We start from the raw sequence: 17345 nt of genomic DNA, 5'->3' as shown, positions 1-17345 counted from the left end.
CCGTCCGTCCGTCCATCCTCCCTCCCTTCCTCTCTCTCTCTCTGGTCTAGTTACAATGAATAAATCAACCCAGAAAGAGAGTAATTATCCTTCTCTCTCCTTTCCTCCCTCTCTCCTTCCCTCCTTAATGCACACCTGTACTATTGTTCCCCTCTCTTTCCTTCCTCTCCTGGAAGCCCCTCACCCAACCACTCTCCTGGAAGCCCTTCACCCAACCCCTCTCCTGGAAGCCCCTCATCCAACCACTCTCCTGGAAGCCCCTCACCCAACCCCTCTCCTGGAAGCCCCTCACCCAACCCCTCTCCAGGAAGCCCCTCACCCAACCACTCTCCTGGAAGCCCCTCACCCAACCCCTCTCCTGGAAGCCCCTCACCCAACCTCTCTCCTGGAAGCCCCTCACCCAACCCCTCTCCTGGAAGCCCCTCACCCAACCCCTCTCCTGGAAGCCCCTCACCCAACCTCTCTCCTGGAAGCCCCTCACCCAACCACTCTCCTGGAAGCCCCTCACCCAACCCCTCTCCTGGAAGCCCCTCACCCAACCACTCTCTGAGAACCAAACGCTCATATTTTATGACAGGAGGCTGAGGAAAGGGGTTGTGTCCAAACGGAACCCTATTCCCTATATAGTGCACTACTTTAGACCAGGGCCCTATTCCCTATAAAGTGCATTACTTTAGACCAGAGACATAATGGATACTGGGATACAACCAGGGGCTTGCCCTGTGCCTTGTGGCCTGCCTGAAATGGGTCTAGAGTGATGAACCCCCTGAAACTGATGCACAGTATAGTGAAGTATATCTTCTCTGTTCTTCAGACAGCAGTAGATACATGAAGTACGGTATAGTGAAGTATACCTTCTCTGTTCTTCAGACAGCAGTAGATATATGAAGTACAGTATAGTGGAGTATACCTTCTCTGTTCTTCAGACAGCAGTAGATATATGAAGTACAGTATAGTGGAGTATACCTTCTCTGTTCTTCAGACAGCAGTAGATATATGAAGTACAGTATAGTGGAGTATACCTTCTCAGTTTCCTTTGCAGCACATGAGTCATACAAAGTTTCATAACAGTTTCATAATGCTGTTCTGGAAAAGTTTTAGAAAATAACAACACAATGTAAGGGAGGTCACCTAACAACAATGGATTTATGTCACACTAAACCTGATGATGGATGTCTGAGTATGTTGTCTATAAACCCTGGTTTGGCAGGTTGTCTGTCTGTCTGTCTGTCTGTCTGTCTGTCTGTCTGTCTGTCTGTCTGTCTGTCTGTCTGTCTGTCTGTCTGTCTGTCTGTCTGTCTGTCTGTCTGTCTGTCTGTCTGTCTGTCTGTCTGTCTGTCTGTCTGTCTGTCTGTCTGTCTGGTTAGGTCAGGCTTTCCAGGACACTGTATACAATTTCTATCCTATTTCCAGAAAACTTCTCTCCTTTATAAATCCTATTCACACCACACATGTCTGGCTCGCCAAGAGAGCCCACCCACGCACACAAACGGAACGTTTGCTAATGTTACTAAATTAAATAATTGCTCCGTCAGTGACACATTGATTGCCTCCAATCCCACCCTGGCTAGACCCGGACCTCCAATCCCACCCTGGCTAGACCCGGACCTCCAATCCCACCCTGGCTAGACCCGGACCTCCAATTCCACCCATGGTTTCCTGTTTCCGGTCACAACTTGCAGACTTGTTTACGCTGCTGTGCGTTTTTGTTGCCGATCTTACTTTGATACCTGACGGTTTTTTACTTTTTCATTAGCGTATATTTTTACTTTTTCCCTCACTCAACTTTTTTCATTCAACTTTTTCACCCCGGAGGTTTTATCTGGACATGGTTCGTCAGGACTTCAAACAGCCGAAGCTAAGTAACATTAACATGATGCCTTCTAATTGCAGTCGTTGTACTTATAATATACAGGAGAACGATCGCCTTACGGCAAGGATAGCTGTGCTGCAAGCCCAGCTTCAGACGCGATCGTTAGGCAAGGGTAATTTCAGTGTAGGAAAGGATGAAACAGCGTCTGTGCCACCAGTAAGTACAGATAGTAACGTTAGTATAAACCCCCTCGCACGGTCCCCGCAGCCGGACATCTTTCTCATGGCTTCTGGAGGGAAACGCTGTAGGAATGCTCAACCGGTGTTGCTTATTCAGCCGACAGAAACTTTCAACCGGTTCTCCCCATTAAGCGAGTCGGAGTCGGAGGCCGAGACTTCTCTGGTCTCTACTCCTCCCGTTGTGGGGTCTGAGACGCCGACGGCTCCCACCATTAGCTCTGACAAATTGAAAACCCTAGTCATTGGCGACTCCATTACCCGCAGTATTAGACTTAAAACTAATCATCCAGCGATCATACACTGTTTACCAGGGGGCAGGGCTACCGACGTTAAGGCTAATCTAAAGACGGTGCTGGCTAAAGCTAAAACTGGCGAGTGTAGAGAGTATAGAGATATTGTTATCCACGTCGGCACCAACGATGTTAGGATGAAACAGTCAGAGGTCACCAAGCGCAACATAGCTTCAGCGTGTAAATCAGCTAGAAAGATGTGTCGGCATCGATTAATTGTCTCTGGCCCCCTCCCAGTTAGGGGGAGTGATGAGCTCTACAGCAGAGTCTCACAACTCAATCGCTGGTTGAAAACTGTTTTCTGCCCCTCCCAAAAGATAGAATTTGTAGATAATTGGCCCTCTTTCTGGGACTCACCCACAAACAGGACCAAGCCTGGCCTGTTGAGGAGTGACGGACTCCATCCTAGCTGGAGGGGTGCTCTCATCTTATCTACGAACATAGACAGGGCTCTAACTCCTCTAGCTCCACAATGAAATAGGGTGCAGGCCAGGCAGCAGGCTGTTAGCCAGCCTGCCAGCTTAGTGGAGTCTGCCACTAGCACAGTCAGCGTAGTCAGCTCAGCTTTCCCCATTGAGACCGTGTCTGTGCCTCGATCTAGGTTGGGCAAAATTAAAAATGGCGGTGTTCGCTTTAGCAATCTCACTAGTATAAAGACCTCCTCCATTCCTGCCATTATTGAAAGAGATTGTGATACCTCACATCTCAAAATTGGGTTACTTAATGTTAGATCCCTCACTTCCAAGGCAGTTATAGTCAATGAACTAATCACTGATAATAATCTTGATGTGATTGGCCTGACTGAAACATGGCTTAAGCCTGATGAATTTACTGTGTTAAATGAGGCCTCACCCCCTGGTTACATTAGTGACCATACCCCCCGTGCATCCGGCAAAGGCGGAGGTGTTGCTAACATTTACGATAGCAAATTTCAATTTACAAAAAAAAAAACAACAATGACGTTTTCGTCTTTTGAGCTTCTAGTCATGAAATCTATGCAGCCTACTCACTCACTTTTTATAGCTACTGTTTATAGGCCTCCTGGGCCATATGCAGTGTTCCTCACTGAGTTCCCTGAATTCCTATCGGATCTTGTAGTCATAGCAGATAATATTCTAATTTTTGGTGACTTTAACATTCACATGGAAAAGTCCACAGACCCACTCCAAAAGGCTTTCGGAGCCATCATCGACTCAGTGGGTTTTGTCCAACATGTCTCTGGACCTACTCACTGCCACAGTCATACTCTGGACCTAGTTTTGTCCCATGGAATAAATGTTGTGGATCTAAATGTTTTTCCTCATAATCCTGGACTATCGGACCACCATTTTATTACGTTTGCAATTGCAACAAATAATCTGCTCAGACCCCAACCAAGGAGCATTAAAAGTCGTGCTATAAATTCTCAGACAACCCAAAGATTCCTTGATGCCCTTCCAGACTGCCTCTGCCTACCCAAGGACGTCAGAGGACAAAAATCAGTTAACCACCTAACCGAGGAACTCAATTTAACCTTGCGCAATACCCTAGATGCAGTTGCACACCTAAAAACTAAAAACATCTGTCATAAGAAACTAGCTCCCTGGTATACAGAAAATACACGAGCTCTGAAGCAAGCTTCCAGAAAATTGGAACGGAAATGGCGCCACACCAAACTGGAAGTCTTCCGACTAGCTTGGAAAGACAGTACCGTGCAGTATCGAAGAGCCCTTACTGCTGCTCGATCATCCTATTTTTCCAACTTAATTGAGGAAAATAAGAACAATCCGAAATTTCTTTTTGATACTGTCGCAAAGCTAACTAAAAAGCAGCCTTCGCAAATGGAGGATGGCTTTCACTTCAGCAGTAATACATTTATGAACTTCTTTGAGGAAAAGATCATGATCATTAGAAAGCAAATTACAGACTCCTCTTTAAATCTGGGTATTCCTCCAAAGCTCCATTGTCCTGAGTCTGCACAACTCTGCCAGGACCTAGGATCAAGGGAGATACTAAAGTGTTTTAGTACTATATCTCTTGACGCAATGATGAAAAAAATCATGGCCTCCAAACCCTCAAGCTGCATACTGGACCCTATTCCAACTAAACTACTGAAAGAGCTGCTTCCTGTGCTTGGCCCTCCTATGTTGAACATAATAAACGGCTCTCTATCCACCGGATGTGTACCAAGCTCACTAAAAGTGGCAGTAATAAAGCCTCTCTTGAAAAAGCCGAATCTTGATCCAGAAATTATAAAAAACTATCGGCCTATATCGAATCTTCCATTCCTCTCAAAAATTTTAGAAAAAGCTGTTGCACAGCAACTCACTGCCTTCCTGAAGACAAACACTGTATACGAAACGCTTCAGTCTGGTTTTAGACCCCATCATAGCACTGAGACTGCACTTGTGAAGGTGGTAAATGACCTTTTAATGACGTCAGACCGAGGCTCTGCATCTGTCCTCGTGCTCCTAGATCTTAGTGCCGCTTTTGATACCATCGATCACCACATTCTTTTGGAGAGATTGGAAACCCAAATTGGTCTACATGGACAAGTTCTGGCCTGGTTTAGATCTTATCTGTCGGAAAGATATCAGTTTGTCTCTGTGAATGGTTTGTCCTCTGACAAATCAATTGTAAATTTCGGTGTTCCTCAAGGTTCCGTTTTAGGACCACTATTGTTTTCACTATATATTTTACCTCTTGGGGATGTCATTCGAAAACATAATGTTAAATTTCACTGCTATGCGGACGACACACAGCTGTACATTTCAATGAAACATGGTGAAGCCCCAAAATTGCCCTCGCTAGAAGCCTGTGTTTCAGACATAAAGAAGTGGATGGCTGCAAACTTTCTACTTTTAAACTCGGACAAAACAGAGATGCTTGTTCTAGGTCCCAAGAAACAAAGAGATCTTCTGTTGAATCTGACAATTAATCTGGATGGTTGTACAGTCGTCTCAAATGAAACTGTGAAGGACCTCGGCGTTACTCTGGACCCTGATCTCTCTTTTGAAGAACATATCAAGACTGTTTCAAGGACAGCTTTTTTCCATCTACGTAACATTGCAAAAATCAGAAATTTTCTGTCCAAAAATGACGCAGAAAAATTAATCCATGCTTTTGTTACTTCTAGGCTGGACTACTGCAATGCTCTACTTTCCGGCTACCCGGATAAAGCACTAAATAAACTTCAGTTAGTGCTAAATACGGCTGCTAGAATCCTGACTAGAACCAAAATTTTTTATCATATTACTCCAGTGCTAGCCTCCCTACACTGGCTTCCTGTTAAGGCAAGGGCTGATTTCAAGGTTTTACTGCTAACCTACAAAGCATTACATGGGCTTGCTCCTACCTATCTTTCCGATTTGGTCCTGCCGTACATACCTACACGTACGCTACGGTCACAAGACGCAGGCCTCCTAATTGTCCCTAGAATTTCTAAGCAAACGGCTGGAGGTAGGGCTTTCTCCTATAGAGCTCCATTTTTATGGAATGGTCTGCCTACCAATGTGAGAGACGCAGACTCAGTCTCAACCTTTAAGTCTTTACTGAAGACTTATCTCTTCAGTAGGTCCTATGATTAAGTATAGTCTGGCCCAGGAGTGTGAAGGTGAACGGAAAGGCTGGAGCAACGAACCGCCCTTGCTGTCTCTGCCTTGCCGGTTCCCCTCTTTCCACTGGGATTCTCTGCCTCTAACCCTTTTACAGGGGCTGAGTCACTGGCCTACTGGTGTTCTTCCATGCCGTCCATGGGAGGGGTGCGTCACTTGAGTGGGTTGAGTCACTGACGTGGTCTTCCTGTCTGGGTTGGCGCCCCCCCCCTTGGGTTGTGCCATGGCGGAGATCGTTGTGGGCTATACTCGGCCTTGTCTTAGGACGGTAAGTTGGTGGTTGGAGACATCCCTCTAGTGGTGTGGGGGCTGTGCTTTGGCAAAGTGGGTGGGGTTATATCCTGCCTGTTTGGCCCTGTCCGGGGGTATCATCGGATGGGGCCACAGTGTCTTCTGATCCCTCCTGTCTCAGCCTCCAGTATTTATGCTGCAGTAGTTTATGTGTCGGGGGGCTAGGGTCAGTCTGTTACATCTGGAGTATTTCTCTTGTCTTATCCGGTGTCCTGTGTGTATTTAAATATGATCTCTCTAATTCTCTCTTTCTCTCTTTCTGTCTTTCTCTCGGAGGACCTGAGCCCTAGGACCATGCCTCAGGACTACCTGGTATGATGACTCCTTGCTGTCCCCAGTCCACCTGGCCGTGCTGCTGCTCCAGTTTCAACTGTTCTGCCTGCGGCTATGGAACCCTGACCTGTTCACCGGACGTGCTTGTTGCACCCTCGACAACTACTATGATTATTATTATTTGACCATGCTGGTCATTTATGAACATTTTAACATTTTAACATTTTGACCATGTTCTGTTATAATATCCACCCTGCACAGCCAGAAGAGGACTGGCCACCCCTCATAGCCTGGTTCCTCTCTAGGTTTCTTCCTAGGTTTTTGGCCTTTCTAGGGAGTTTTTCCTAGGGAGTTTTTCCTAGCCACCGTGCTTCTTTCACATGCTTTGCTTGCTGTTTGGGGTTTTAGGCTGGGTTTCTGTACAGCACTTTGAGAATATCAGCTGATGTACGAAGGGCTATATAAAAATAAATTTGATTTGATTTGATTTGCTAGACCCGGACCTCCAGAGCATGTTTGTGTGTGTGTGTGTGTGTGTGTGTGTGTGTGTGTGTGTGTGTGTGTGTGTGTGAAGCAGGAAGTGAGGGAAGCCCTGTCCACACATTGTTTTATTAGGTCCAGAGAAGCAGATGGACCCAGCACCTGACACTGTGTTTGGGTGTATTGGGTGTGTCTCTCTCTGTGTGTCTGTGTGCTCCACGCCACACAGAATGTATCAGGGACAGACACACACACGCACACACGCACGCACACACGCACACACCGCACACACGCACACACGCACACACACACACACACACACACACACACACACACACACACACACACACACACACACACACACACACACACACACACACACACACACACACACACACACACTGCCCACGGTAGGGGCTTGTCTTGTCTGCCAACCTGTCTGGTGGTATCTGTTTTATATGTCCTCTATCCTGAGACTAGTCTTCTCTGGCAGACTGGACAGAGAAACACACAGGCTGTTTCCCAAACGGCACCCTATTCCTTATATAGTGCACTACTTTAGACAAGGGCCCATAGGGAATAGGGTACCATGTGGGACATAGACACAGGCAGACAGGCCACGCCCTCAGACAGGCCACGCTGTCCGACAGGCCACGCCCTCCGACAGGCCACGCCCCCCGACACGCCACACCCTCAGACAGGCCACGCCCTCAGACAGGCCACACCCTGGAGCTCAGGACAGTCTGTTATTCAGTGAAAACATGAGTTTTATCATCTCCTGCAGCACTGCTGTTCACCCAATACAGTTCTCAGAAATATTTGAAACACTGCCCCCTAGTGTTGGATAACCACAATTACAGGAATGTAACATTTCACTGGCATACTAGAGCAAAGCTAACATTTACAACTGAACATGAGAGTTTTATCAGTAGCTATGGTACGACAGCAACAAGAACACACACTCACACACTGCTGCACACACACACACACACACACACACACACACACACACACACACACACACACACACACACACACACACACACAACACACACACACACACACACACACCACACAACACACACACTTTAGCACGTGCAGTTGTACACACACACACCAAAAGAGGAGAGTGAGAGAAGGGGTGTGTGAAGATGAGCCAGGCCTTGACAGGTGGTATCTACACTAGCTTGTTTTATCTTGAGGTTGATCTACCTGTGAAGTACAGCTGACTTACCTGGCATATCAACCCTTCCATCCACTAACTATGGTGTGTGTTCACTGACCTCTGCCCCAGTCTTTTCAGGTAGCTACAGTGAGGTTAAGATCACAAGGCAGGGGGTTATAATCATAGAAATACAATTACTAAAACAGACATTCACATTCAAGTCAATGTTCTGTAACTCTACCTCTATGGCAGTGGAGGCTGCTGAGAGGATGATGCCTCATAATAATGGCTAGAATGGAATGGTATGAAACACATGAAAAACATTTGTTTGATACCATTCCATTTCCTCCAGTCTGGCCATAAATTACGAGCCATCGTCCCCTCAGCAGCATCCACTGGTCAATGGTTATAATAACAAAGAATGTCTCCCTTTAAAGTCAATGAAATAAACCTTCCAGGCTCACATCAGCATTGGTAAATGTGACTGTACAATGGCACACTGAAACAGAAGTGCTTTGTTGGATGTACATATTAAGAATTCCAAAAGCTGACACTCAAGGCTACAGTTAAAATATCTCAGACATAAACACTACTTTAATCCCATCAGAATATAATACTACACAAACTGAATCAGGTCAACACAGCAGCCTGATGGAAAGAGATGCTACACAAACCCCTTGACCTGAAAAAGAGAGAGAAGAAGAGCAGGAGGGATGAATCTTTCTTCACCTTGAGTTGGATCTTAACCTTCTTTTCCCTCAAAGCTTTTTGGGGCTCCCTGTGTCACAGTGGCTATAAATAATACAACCGTTTTCCTAAAGATGCACCACCAAGTTATGAAGTCACCACAGTCTACATACTGGATTCACCACAGTCTACATACTGGATTCACCACAGTCTACATACTGGATTCAACACAGTCTACATACTGGATTCACCACAGTCTACATACTGGATTCAACACAGTCTACATACTGGATTCACCACAGTCTACATACTGGATTCACCACAGTCTACATACTGGATTCAACACAGTCTACATACTGGATTCACCACAGTCTACATACTGGATTCACCACAGTCTACATACTGGATTCACCACAGTCTACATACTGGATTCACCACAGTCTACATACTGGATTCACCACAGTCTACATACTGGATTCACCACAGTCTACATACTGGATTCAACACAGTCTACATACTGGATTCAACACAGTCTACATACTGGATTCAACACAGTCTACATACTGGATTCAACACAGTCTACATACTGGATTCAACACAGTCTACATACTGGATTCAACACAGTCTACATACTGGATTCACCACAGTCTACATACTGGATTCACCACAGTCTACATACTGGATTCAACACAGTCTACGTAATGGATTCAACACAGTCTACATACTGGATTCACCACAGTCTACATACTGGATTCACCACAGTCTACATACTGGATTCACCACAGTCTACATACTGGATTCACCACAGTCTACATACTGGATTCAACACAGTCTACATACTGGATTCACCACAGTCTACATACTGGATTCAACACAGTCTACATACTGGATTCACCACAGTCTACATACTGGATTCAACACAGTCTACATACTGGATTCACCACAGTCTACATACTGGATTCACCACAGTCTACATACTGGATTCAACACAGTCTACATACTGGATTCACCACAGTCTACATACTGGATTCAACACAGTCTACATACTGGATTCAACACAGTCTACATACTGGATTCAACACAGTCTACATACTGGATTCACCACAGTCTACATACTGGATTCAACACAGTCTACATACTGGATTCAACACAGTCTACATACTGGATTCACCACAGTCTACATACTGGATTCACCACAGTCTACATACTGGATTCAACACAGTCTACATAATGGATTCAACACAGTCTACATACTGGATTCACCACAGTCTACATACTGGATTCACCACAGTCTACATACTGGATTCACCACAGTCTACATACTGGATTCACCACAGTCTACATACTGGATTCAACACAGTCTACATACTGGATTCAACACAGTCTACATACTGGATTCAACACAGTCTACATAATGGATTCAACACAGTCTACATACTGGATTCACCACAGTCTACATACTGGATTCAACACAGTCTACATACTGGATTCAACACAGTCTACATACTGGATTCAACAGTCTACATACTGGATTCAACACTGATTCACTTCAACAAGACTCACAGGAATATCACATTCATTATACACATCACAGTGTTTTGTGTTCTGGGGCATTATGGTCTCTCTCTCTCTCCCTCTCTCCCTCTCTCTCTCTCTCTCTCCGTATCTCTCTCTCTCTCTCTCTCTCTCTCTCTCTCTCTCTCCGTATCTCTCTCTCCCTCTCTCTCTCTCTCTCCGTCTCTCTCTCTCTCTCTCTCTCTCTCTCTCTCTCCGTATCTCTCTCTCCCTCTCTCTCTCTCTCTCTCCGTATCTCTCTCTCTCTCTCTCTCTCTCTCTCTCTCTCCTCTCTCCGTATCTCTCTCTCCCTCTCTCTCTCTCTCTCTCCGTATCTCTCTCTCTCTCTCTCTCTCTCTCTCTCTCTCTCTCTCTCTCTCTCTCTCTCTCTCTCTCCGTATCTCTCCCTCTCTCTCTCTGTATCTCTCCGTATCTCTCTCTCCCTCTCTCTCTCTCCGTATCTCTCTCTCTCTCTCTCTCTCTCTCTCCGTATCTCTCCCTCTCTCTCTCTCTCTCTCTCTCTCTCTCTCTCTCTCTCCGTATCTCTCCCTCTCTCTCTCTGTATCTCTCCATATCTCTCTCTCCCTCTCTCTCTCTCTCTCTGTCTGTATCTCTCTCTCCCTCTCTCTCTCTCTCTCTGTGTGTCTCTCTCTCTCTCTCTCTCTCTCTCTCCGTCTCTCTCTCTCTCTCTCTCTCTCTCTCTCTCTCTCTCTCTCTCTCTCTCTCTCTCTCCGTATCTCTCCCTCTCTCTCTCTGTATCTCTCCGTATCTCTCTCTCCCTCTCTCTCTCTCTCTCTGTCTGTATCTCTCTCTCCCTCTCTCTCTCTCTCTCTGTCTGTATCTCTCTCTCCCTCTCTCTCTCTCTCTCTCTCTCTCTCTCTCCGTATCTCTCCCTCTCTCTCTCTGTATCTCTCCGTATCTCTCTCTCCCTCTCTCTCTCTCTCTCTGTCTGTATCTCTCTCTCCCTCTCTCTCTCTCTCTCTGTGTGTCTCTCTCTCTCTCTCTCTCTGTGTCTCTCTCTCTCTCTCTCTCTCAGCACTATGACCATGATAAAGGACCAGTCTGGTATTTTAAGGTGTAATATGTTCTAAACAGAACTGATAAAAGGACATGAAATGAACTACTCTGGATGGATGGCCATCTATTACAGGCCGTTAGCTCGTTCTAGACGATGTCTGTACTGGGAGATCATAAGCATGATGGGTCCATTAAGCAGGGTGACTGGGGACCTCTGGTCCAGCTGAGGACAGACAGGCCTCTGAGGACAACATCAGAATCTGGCTCAACTATAACCAGACCTGGGTCCAATAGATATGTGAAATACTTTTAAAAAACTTCAAGTATTTGAGGTGCGCTTGATTTAGATAGAGTTTCCACTTTTTTGGGACAGTGTCAGAATTCCATTGGTTCAATTGTACTGGTCAAACTAAACTCAGCAACAGCTCAAGAGAATGTATTATGTATTGAACCCAGGTTATGACCAGGTTACTGTGTATTGAACCCAGCTTACGACCAGGCTACTATGTATTGAACCCAGGTTACGACCAGGCTACTATGTATTGAACCCAGGTTACGACCAGGCTACTATGTATTGAACCCAGCTTACGACCAGGCTACTATGTATTGAACCCAGCTTACGACCAGGTTACTATGTATTGAACCCTATGACCAGGTTACTATGTATTGAACCCATCTTACGACCAGGATACTATGTATTGAACCCAGGTTACGACCAGGCTACTATGTATTAAACCCAGGTTACGACCAGGCTACTATGTATTGAACCCAGCTTATGACCAGGTTACTATGTATTGAACCCAGCTTACGACCAGGTTACTATGTATTGAACCCAGCTTACGACCAGGTTACTATGTATTGAACCCAGCTTACGACCAGGTTACTATGTATTGAACCCATCTTACGACCAGGTTACTATGTATTGAACCCAGCTTACGACCAGGTTACTATGTATTGAACCCAGGTTACGACCAGGCTACTATGTATTGAACCCAGCTTACGACCATGCTACTATGTATTGAACCCAGGTTACGACCAGGCTACTATGTATTGAAACCAGGTTACGACCAGGCTACTATGTATTGAACCCAGGTTACAACCAGGCTACTATTTATTGAAACCAGGTTACGACCAGGTTACTATGTTTTGAACCCAGGTTACGACCAGGCTACTATGTATTGAACCCAGGTTACGACCAGGTTACTATGTATTGAACCCAGCTTACGACCAGGCTATTATGTATTGAACCCAGCTTACGACCAGGCTACTATGTATTGAACCAATCTTACGAACAGGCTACTATGTTTTGAACCCAGGTTACGACCAGGCTACTATGTATTAAACCCAGCTTACAACCAGGTTACTATGTATTGAACCCAGCTTACGACCAGGCTATTATGTATTGAACCTAGCTTACGACCAGGCTACTATGTATTGAACACAGCTTACGACCAGGCTACTATTTATTGAAACCAGGTTACGACCAGGTTACTATGTTTTGAACCCAGGTTACGACCAGGCTACTATGTATTGAACCCAGGTTACGACCAGGCTACTATGTATTGAACACAGCTTACGACCAGGCTACTATGTATTGAACCCAGCTTACGACCAGGCTACTATGTATTGAAACCAGGTTACGACCAGGTTACTATGTTTTGAACCCAGGTTACGACCAGGCTACTATGTATTGAACCCAGGTTACGACCAGGCTACTATGTATTGAACACAGCTTACGACCAGGCTACTATGTATTGAACCCAGGTTACGACCAGGCTACTATGTATTGAAACCAGGTTACGACCAGGTTACTATGTTTTGAACCCAGGTTACGACCAGGCTACTATGTTTTGAACCCAGGTTACGACCAGGCTATGATGTATTGAACCCATCTTACGACCAGGCTACTATGTATTGAAACCAGGTTACGACCAGGGACCACCTCTTAGAGAACACACACATACCTCTGCTTCCAAATATGGACATTAGGTGACGCCATCAGTTCCTGACAGACAAAAGAACCTCCATCTCTCTGTCATCCAGCTGGCTCCACAATAACTGGGGTTTGGCAGGGCGAGCGGACAGGAAGGGAGAGCAGAACTCATTCACAACACACAAAGAGAGGATCAGGCTCTGCTGTATGTATACGTACGACAACACAGGGTTGAACTCACCACATCTGCTTCAGTGGCTGTCTTAGTCTGACACTAATAGGGAGAAAGGGCATAGCGATGGACAGAAGGGGATATTTCATTCAATGTGTGTGTGTGAGAGAGAGAGAAATGAACTGAACTGAGAGAGAGAGAGAGAGAGAGAGAGAGAGAACAAGAGAGAGAGAAAAGGAGAGGGAGAAAGAGAAAGGGAGAGAGAGATAAGAAAGAAAAAGAGAGGGAGAGAGAAAGAAAGAAAGGGAGAGAGAGCAAGAGAGAGAGAGAGAGAGATGTGTTTTATTTGATTTGGCCACCACAGTACTGTCTATTGAATAGGCGCTGGAGTTTCAGTTGGACACACCTGGTTAACACCTGTGGAAGTCTTAGTAGTGTGGAATCCTCCTAAATAATATCAGGTTGTTTTTACATGGCCCAGTATTCAACAGTCAGACAGACAGTTGTTTTTACATGGCCCAGTATTCAACAGTCAGACAGTTGTTTTTACATGGCCCAGTATTCAACAGTCAGACAGACAGTTGTTTTTACATGGCCCAGTATTCAACAGTCAGACAGACAGTTGTTTTTACATGGCCCAGTATTCAACAGTCAGACAGTTGTTTTTACATGGCCCAGTATTCAACAGTCAGACAGACAGTTGTTTTTACATGGCCCAGTATTCAACAGTCAGACAGACAGTTGTTTTTACATGGCCCAGTATTCAACAGTCAGACAGTTGTTTTTACATGGCCCAGTATTCAACAGTCAGACAGACAGTTGTTTTTACATGGCCCAGTATTCAACAGTCAGACAGACAGTTGTTTTTACATGGCCCAGTATTCAACAGTCAGACAGTTGTTTTTACATGGCCCAGTATTCAACAGTCAGACAGACAGTTGTTGTTACATGGCCCAGTATTCAACAGTCAGACAGACACAGTTGTTTTTACATGGCCCAGTATTCAACAGTCAGACAGACACAGTTGTTTTAACATGGCCCAGTATTCAACAGTCAGACAGACACAGTTGTTTTTACATGGCCCAGTATTCAACAGTCAGACAGACAGTTGTTTTTACATGGCCCAGTATTCAACAGTCAGACAGACAGTTGTTTTTACATGGCCCAGTATTCAACAGTCAGACAGACAGTTGTTTTTACATGGCCCAGTATTCAACAGTCAGACAGACACAGTTGTTTTTACATGGCCCAGTATTCAACAGTCAGACAGACACAGTTGTTGTTACATGGCCCAGTATTCAACAGTCAGACAGACACAGTTGTTTTTACATGGCCCAGTATTCAACAGTCAGACAGACACAGTTGTTTTTACATGGCCCAGTATTCAACAGTCAGACAGACACAGTTGTTTTTACATGGCCCAGTATTCAACAGTCAGACAGACACAGTTGTTTTTACATGGCCCAGTATTCAACAGTCAGACAGACACAGTTGTTTTTACATGGCCCAGTATTCAACAGTCAGACAGACACAGTTGTTTTTACATGGCCCAGTATTCAACAGTCAGACAGACAGTTGTTTTTACATGGCCCAGTATTCAACAGTCAGACAGACAGTTGTTTTTACATGGCCCAGTATTCAACAGTCAGACAGACACAGTTGTTTTTACATGGCCCAGTATTCAACAGTCAGACAGACACAGTTGTTTTTACATGGCCCAGTATTCAACAGTCAGACAGACAGTTGTTTTTACATGGCCCAATATTCAACAGTCAGACAGACACAGTTGTTTTTACATGGCCCAGTATTCAACAGTCAGACAGACACAGCTGTTTTTACATGGCCCAGTATTCAACAGTCAGACAGACAGTTGTTTTTACATGGCCCAGTATTCAACAGTCAGACAGACAGTTGTTGTTACATGGCCCAGTATTCAACAGTCAGACAGACACAGTTGTTTTTACATGGCCCAGTATTCAACAGTCAGACAGACACAGTTGTTTTTACATGGCCCAGTATTCAACAGTCAGACAGACAGTTGTTTTTACATGGCCCAGTATTCAACAGTCAGACAGACAGTTGTTTTAACATGGCCCAGTATTCAACAGTCAGACAGACACAGTTGTTGTTACATGGCCCAGTATTCAACAGTCAGACAGACACAGTTGTTTTTACATGGCCCAGTATTCAACAGTCAGACAGACACAGTTGTTTTTACATGGCCCAGTATTCAACAGTCAGACAGACACAGTTGTTTTTACATGGCCCAGTATTCAACAGTCAGACAGACAGTTGTTTTAACATGGCCCAGTATTCAACAGTCAGACAGACACAGTTGTTTTACATGGCCCAGTATTCAACAGTCAGACAGACAGTTGTTTTAACATGGCCCAGTATTCAACAGTCAGACAGACACAGTTGTTTTTTCAGGGCAGGTGAAATAACAACAGCGTGAGTTCCATAGGGAAAGAGTTCTACTGAGAAAGAGAGGACAGAGTCCATAGGTTACACAGCAGAGGCAGAGACCACAGGAAACAGTTTCTCTGAAACAGGAAGCACATGCTAGAGGTCACAGAGGGTCAGATACCTTAGAAATACAGAACACAGGGATTTAGCAATAGTACGAGTGATGGAAACTCCAAACACAACTGTTAAACCACGTTATATCTGTATTCTCTACTCTTTATATGTCAGGGTATTTGACTTTTTCCTAAAGAACTGGGACTATGTAGGCCTATTCTAATGGTTGGAATATCCCGTCCAGCCAGTGTCACATTCACTAGAGCCAATGGGGTCAGTGGAGCTGAAATGCCTCATACACAGCAGAGGAGAGAGGAGGTGCTAGCTACACAGGAGTCCACTTCCTCCCATTTCATGTACAGCGGAGACAGAGGGTCATGCAGAATACAATATATATGGGTTCCATCCTCTCCATGTCCTATATATGTCTCCACAAGTACAAAGAGAGAATGTCTAGCAGTGAAAGGGGTCAGGGGATGATATGGGTTGAAATGAATGGCGTGAGATGGATATACTATGACAGTAGGTTCACCGGGGAGTCAGGAGAGTCGGGGGAGTCAGGGGAGTCGGGAGAGTCGGGGGAGTCGGGAGGGTCAGGGGAGTCGGGAGAGTCGGGGGAGTCGGGAGAGTCTGGAGAGTCGAGGGAGTCGGGGGAGTCGGGGGAGGGTCGGGGGAGTCGGGGGAGTCGGGAGAGTCGGGGGAGTCGGGGGAGTCGGGAGAGTCGGGAGAGTCGGGAGAGTCGAGGGAGTCGGGGGAGTCGGGGGAGTCGGGAGGGTCGGGAGAGTCGGGGAAGTCGGGGGAGTCGGGAGAGTCGGGGGAGTCGGGGGAGTCGGGAGGGTCAGGGGAGTCGGGGGAGTCGGGGGAGTCGGGGGAGTCGGGAGAGTCGGGGAAGTCGGGAGAGTCGGGGAAGTCTGGAGAGTCGGGAGAGTCTGGAGAGTCTGGAGAGTCGAGGGAGTCGGGGGAGTCTGGAGAGTCGAGGGAGTCGGGGGGAGTCGGGAGGGTCGGGGGAGTCGGGGGAGTCGGGAGGGTCGGGGGAGTCGGGGGAGTCGGGAGAGTCGGGGGAGTCGGGGGAGTCGGGGGAGTCGGGAGAGTCGGGGAAGTCGGGAGAGTCGGGAGAGTCTGGAGAGTCGAGGGAGTCGGGGGAGTCGGGGGAGTCGGGAGGGTCGGGGGAGTCGGGGGAGTCGGGAGGGTCGGGGGAGTCGGGGGAGTCGGGGGAGTCGGGAGGGCGGGGGAGTCAGGGGAGTCAGGGGGTCGGGGGAGTTGGGAGGGTCAGGGGATAGCTTTACTACTTTGTCTGAAAAGCTACGTACACAGTTCC

At 46.3% G+C, this 17345-nt stretch overlaps 1 protein-coding gene across 2 annotated transcripts in view; it reads right to left on the bottom strand.

The window, feature by feature from the left end:
* LOC106595567 (actin remodeling regulator NHS) overlaps positions 1-17345 on the bottom strand; it is a 159446-nt gene that overhangs the window by 51944 nt on the left and 90157 nt on the right. The window lies entirely within an intron of this gene.

This window comes from Salmo salar, chromosome 16 (genome assembly GCF_965601325.2).
Source record: "Salmo salar chromosome 16, fSalSal1, whole genome shotgun sequence".
NCBI classification, from domain to species: domain Eukaryota; kingdom Metazoa; phylum Chordata; class Actinopteri; order Salmoniformes; family Salmonidae; genus Salmo; species Salmo salar.
Note: the sequence above shows the minus strand (reverse complement) of the source record. Positions and strands in the feature narration are given on the sequence as shown.